This window comes from Agelaius tricolor, unplaced genomic scaffold (genome assembly GCF_023055355.1).
Source record: "Agelaius tricolor isolate 1412-34295 unplaced genomic scaffold, bAgeTri1.0.p SCAF_19, whole genome shotgun sequence".
Classification (NCBI taxonomy): Eukaryota; Metazoa; Chordata; class Aves; order Passeriformes; family Icteridae; genus Agelaius; species Agelaius tricolor.
Window position 1 is genome coordinate 1,554,724 of NW_027269279.1, and position 6,309 is coordinate 1,561,032.

Consider the following 6,309-nt stretch of genomic DNA (forward strand, 5'->3'; position numbering starts at 1 on the left):
CAGCATTTGGGGTGCCCCCAGCACCTCTCCCTGCGGGGACAAACCCCAACTGCTGGGCTGGGGGCTCTGGGAAGCCTGGCAGGGGATCCATGGGGTGGGATGGGATGGGATCCATGAGATGGGGATGGGGTTGGTTCTATGGAATCTGATCCATGGGATGGAATGGAGTAGGATGGGAAGGGATCCATGGGATGGAATGGAATAGGATGGGATGGGATCCATGGGATGGAATAGGATGGGATGGGATCCATGGGAAAGGATTGATGGGATCCATGGGGTGGAATAGAATAGGATGGGATGGGGTAGGATCCATGGGATGGGATGGAATAGGATGGGGTGGGATCCATGGGGTGATATCCATGGAATAGGATCCATGGGGCTCCTGGGCAGCCTTGGTCACCCCTGAGCTTCCTCCTGCTGCAAGCCACTTTCCCAGTGACCCTAAAACCTGTCACACCTCTCTCTGCTGTGCCAGGAGTGTCCCCAGAGTGTCCCCAAGGCCCATGGGATGGGATGGGATCCCTGGGATGGGATCCATGGGATCCTGAGCGGGAGGGGCTGGGATCCATGGAGTGGGGTGGGATCCCTGGGATGGGATCCTGAGCACGAGGGGCTGGGGCACCGCTGGGCCCATTTCTGGGCCCTGCTGCTCCCCAAACGTGGCACAGAGGCACAGCACATGTCCCAGCAGTCCCTTTTCCCTTTTCCCCTCTCCTTGCTCAGTTTGTTTGCTCTGCAGGGCTCGGAGCCTTCCCTGAGCGTGGTTTGGGCCTTGTGCAATGCAAACAGCACAGAGCCAAGAAAAGCTCTTGTGCAAACCTGCAGGGAGGAGCAGTGGGGTTGAATTCCAGCTACAAAGGGATGGTGGGTGCTGCTGGGCCTTCTGGGGTGTCCCCATTGCCCCTGGGACACAGGAGGGGCTGCAGGAGGGCTCCAGGGCAAGGGATCAATCCAAGGGATCAGTCAGGGCTGGGGTTAGAGGGCTTGGGGTGTTTCTGGGTTTTTTTCTACAGGTCCCAGAGCAGGGGATAAATCAGGATTGGGATTTGGGGTGTTTGTGGAAGTTTTCTGCAGTTCCCAGAGCAGGGGGTCAGTCAGGATTGAGTTTAGAGGGGTTGGGATGTCTGTGGGATTGGTCTGCAATTCCCCGAGCAGGGAAAAAGTTGGGATTTGGGATGTTTGTGGGATTGCTCTGCAGGTCCCAGAGCAGGGGAAAAATTAGGATTTGGGTTAGAGGGGTGGGAGTGTTTGTATTTTTGCCCTGCAGGTCCCAGGGCAGGGGAAAAATTAGAATTGATTTTGGGGTGTTTGTGAGTTTGTTTTGCAGTTCCCAGAGCAGGGGTTAAATCAGGGCTGGCTTTAGGGGGTCTGGAGTGTTTGTGGGATTTTTCTGCAGTTCCCAGAGCAGGGGATAAGTCAGGATTGGGGTTAGAGGGGTGGCAGTGTTTGTATTTTTGTTCTGGGGGTCCCAGGGCAGGGGATAAATCAGGATTAGAGGGTTTGGTGGTAGGAAAACATCTCTGACACCCCTGCCTTCCCTCTCTCCTTCTTTGTTGCTGAAAATCCCCCTCAGCTGAGGGGCTGAGGATGGGATCACAGAATCACTGGGGTTTCAAAAGACCTTTAAAACCCCAGCACTGCCAGGGCCACCCTTAGAACCTGTCCCCAGCTCTGAAATCCCTGCAATGACCCCAGCACCGCCCTGGGCAGCAGTGCCAGGGCTGCTCCCCCCTCTGGGGGAGGAAATTCTTTATTAATCTCCAAACTAAACCTCCCCTGGTGCACCTGGAGGCCATTTCCTGCTGTCCTGTCCCTGCTCCCGGGGTGCCTGAGCTGTGACACCCAAACCCCCACCCCGGGCTGACCCCTCTGGCATTTCTGGGCGTGGGCTCTGCAGCTCCTTGGAGCCAAAATTTGTTTCTGTTCCTGAATTCCCCGCTGGGAACTGCAGCCCTGAGCAAACAGAGTGACACAAACTCCTTGGGGAGGCAAATATTGTCCTGTTTGTGGCACTGGGATCTCCCTGCTGGTGACATTTGCGGAAGCTGTGTCACCCTGGGGGCACAGGCTGGGGTGAGCTCCTCTTCCTTCCTCATCCTCCTCATCCTCCCCTCAGCTCCATGCCAGGTTTGGCACTGGAAATTTTTGTGGCTAAAACAGAGACAATGCAAAGGAACAAACTCCATTTCCAGAAGGTTTAAACTGGGTTTAAGCTGTTTAACCTATTGCAGCATGCATGCTTTTTATACATTCTTATAAAACTCATAAATTTAACTTTATTCATTGGTCAGAAAAGACAAACAAAGTGTTCATTGCAATAGGGAATTGCAGATTTGTTGGAATAGAGAATTTTATTCCAAGTGAGCCCCAGGTTTTTCTTATTTCTCCTTTCTTTCTTTCTTGGTTTCTCTGTCAATGACCTTGGTAGGAAATTCTTTCCACGTGGATGTTCTTCTCAAAAAGTTGCCGTGAAAGCTCCTGCACAAGGGTGGCACTGGAGCAGCCCTGGGGATGCCCCTGTCCCCCATCCCTGTCCCCCAGCCCTGCTGCAGCTCTCCCCTCCGAGGAGAAAAAGTCCAGTTTTTTCAGGAGGAAAACCCAGGATGAGGTGTTGGAATGTGAAATGCAGGGAACTCCCAGAACGAACTGATTGTTGTGAAAAATCAGCATCCACTTGGTGAGGAAATGGCATCCACGAGTCCCAAAAATCAAAGGAGTCAGAGGTGAAACAAAGCTAAAGAATTGCCAGGACATATTAAAGAAAACCCTCAAATATTTATATATATAATAGAAATAATATGTAATATATTATATATAACACACATATATATAAATACTCAAATATATATCTATATGATATAAATAATATATTGTATATAACATATAAATATATATAATATATAATAATATATTATAATTATGTTTATATAATAAAATATCTTTAATTATATAATATAAATTGGAATATAATTATATATTTTTCTGTAAAATTATAAATTTATATAAATATATATAAATATATATTTTATAGAAATATATATAATTATATATTTTATATAATTATAAAAAATCATAATATTATAAATTATCATTTCTACATGATAAATATATTTATAATATATGAATATATAATAGAAAATGTCTATGAATATGCCTTTAAACAGTGCAATCAAACAATACATAAGGAAATTTGTTATAGCTATTGCTGTGCTTTTGGCACTTTGCTGGATTTTATCTCTTACTCAGCCTTTAAAAAGTTGAAATTGAGCCTCGTTGCTCACCCTGAGACAGGCTTAGCCAGCCCCGGCTTAGCTGGGCCAGCACAAAGCCCCATTGTCCCGCCTGGGCAGGATTTATTGTCCCTGTCACACCTGGCTGAGCCCAGCCCGGCCCACCTGGGCAGGCTCGGGCTCATTTGGGGCTGTCCCCCCCATTTTGGGGTGTCCCACCCTTCTCCTCCCAGCCAGGGGGGCCCTGGTGCAGAACTGGGAGAAGATTTTTGGGGAAAAAGCATCTTGGAGGCAGAGGCGGGGCTGGTGTGTCATGGGGTGAGTGAATTAAAGGGGATTTTTTATTCCAGGTGAGCTCCAAAATCCCTCTCACAGACCCTTGTAGGGCTGGTGTGTCACAGTGGTGAATTAAAGGGGATTTTTTAATTCCAGGTGAGCCCCAAATCCCCCTCACAGACCCTGCAGGGCTGGTGGGTCACAGTGGTGAATTAAAGGGAATTTTTTAATTCTAGGTGAGATCCCAAATCCCCCTCACAGAGCCATGTAGGGTCATGGGGTGAATTAAAGGGGATTTTCTATTCCAGGTGGGCCCCAAAAGCCCTTCACAGAGCCCTTTAGGGGTGCTGTGTCATGAGGTAGAGCTAAAGGGGATTTTTTTTTATTCCAGGTGAGACCCCAAATGCCCCTCACAGCCCCTGCAGGATTATGAGGTGAATTGAAGGGGATTTTTTTATACCAGGTGAGCTCCAAATGCCCCTCACAGGCTCTGCAGGGCCGGTGTGTCACGGGGTGAATTAAAGGGGATTTTTCTTTTATTCCAGCTGAGCCCCGAAATCCCCCCAAAAAGTGCCAAAAAATCCCCCCAAAAATGCAAAAAAATCCCCCCCAAAAAGTGCCAAAAAATCCCCCCCAAAAAAGTGCCAAAAAATCCCCCCAAAAAAGTGCCAAAAAATCCCCCCAAAAAAGTGCCAAAAAATCCCCCCAAAAATGCCAAAAAATCCCCCCAAAAATGCCAAAAAATCCCCCCAAAAATGCCAAAAAATCCCCCCAAAATGCCAAAAAATCTCCCCAAAAATGCCAAAAAATCCCCAAAAAATGCCAAAAATCCCCAAAACACCAAAACCCAGAGCTTTGGTCTCTGAAACCCGGCCGGAGGGTCCTCAGAGCCCTCTCGCCTTGAGCTCCAGCCCTGTGACTAATTAATGCTAATGACTAATTGCGCTAATTCCCGTGTGCTGGCGGCCCCTGCGGGGTTGGTGCTTTGGGATGGGGCCCGGGGGAGCCTCTGAGTCAGAGCAGCCGGGTTTGTTCGTGACTCCAGGAATTCCCGAGGGGGGACAAGGACCTGGAGAGGGCCGGGAACGGCGGGGGTGTGGTGGCACTGGGAGGGGACAGCGACACCAATTATTGATGGCCGGGAACGGGCAAGCCCAGGCCAGGCCCGGAGCTGGGCTTGGCAAAAAACCTGTCTGGAGAAGCGCCGAGAAAGTGACAAATAACGATTTTTAAAATTTGGTTGGTTTTTTTGGTTTTGTTTGGGGTTTTTTTGGTGGTTTTTTTTTTTCTTTGTTGGTTGGTGGGTTGGGTTTGGTTTTTTTTTTTTTTTTTTTGGTGTTCTTGTTTGGTTGGTTTCGGTGGTTTTTGGTTGGTTTTTTTTATGTTTGGTTTTTTTGTTTTGTTGGGGTTTTATTTTTTGGTGGGGTTTTTTTTTTGTTTGTCTTGGGGGTTTTTTGGGTGTTTTTTTTTTTTTGGTTGGGTTTTTTTTTGTGGGGGGTTTGTTTTGTTTTTTTTTTTCTTGGCTTTTTCTTTTGGTTTTTTTGGGTTGTTTTGTTTTGGTGTTTTTTTGGTTTGTTTTTGGGGGTTTTTTTGTTCGTTTTTTTGTTTTGTTGGGGTTTTAGTTTTTGGTGGGGTTTTTTTTTTGTTTGTTTGTCTTGGGGTTTTGTTGGGTGGTTTTTTTTTGGTTGGGTTTTTTTTTTTTGTGGGGGGTTTGTTTTGTTTTTTTGGTTTTTTTGTTGGTTTTTTCTTTTGGTTTTTTGGGTTGTTTTGTTTTGGTGGTTTTTTGTTTTGTTTTTGGGGTTTTTTTGTTCCTTTTTTTGTTTTGTTGGGGTTTTATTTTTTGGTGGGGTTTTTTTTTTGTATGTCTTGGGGTTTTTTTGGTTGTTTTTTTTTTTTTTTTTGTGGGGGGGTTTGTCTTGGGGGTTTTTTTGTTGTTGTTTTTGTTGGTTTTTTCTTTTGTTTTTTGGTGTTTTTTGTTTTGTTTTAGTGGTTTTTTGTTTTGTGGTTTGCTTTTTTTTCCCCCAAATCTGAGGATGCAAAATTACCCTGAGATGAACCCAAAGGCACCGAGCTCCCAGCCTGACATCCACATGGAACCATGGAATATCCTGAGTGGGGAGGGCTCACAGGGGTTGTATCCCAATAAATCCCATCCCTGGAGCGCTGTCCAAACTCTCCTGGAGCTCTGTTCGCTGCCAGCCCCCCCTGGGGCTGAACCTTTCCCCAAACCCATCCTGGCACAGCTCCATGCCCATCCTGCCTGCCCAAACCTCTCCCAGCTGGGGCTGCCGGGCACACCCAGACATTTCCCGGCAGCTCCGGGCACAGAACGGATCCATCCCTGGTGCCGAACCCTCCCGGGGCTTGCAGGGAGCGCTGCCCGGCCGGGCTGGGTCAATCCGGGCAGGGACGGACAGACCCGGCTGGCGGCGGGTCCCGGCCCTGCCCAAGAGCCCCGGCTTTGTCCCGCAGCCCCTCTGTGCTCCTGGAGCCAGGGAGTGCCCGGTTCCATCCCCTCTGTGCTCCTGGAGCCCGGCAGTGCCCGGCTCCATCCCCTCTGTGCTCCTGGAGCCAGGGAGTGCCCGGCTCCATCCCCTCTGTGCTCCTGGAGCCCGGCAGTGCCCGGTTCCATCCCCTCTGTGCTCCTGGAGCCCGGCAGTGCCCGGCTCCATCCCCTCTGTGCTCCTGGAGCCAGGCAGTGCCCGGCTCCATCCCCTCTGTGCTCCTGGAGCCAGGGAGTGCCCGGCTCCTGCTCCGTGCCCGGGGAGTGCCCGGCTCCCTCTCCATCCCCTCTGTGCTCCCG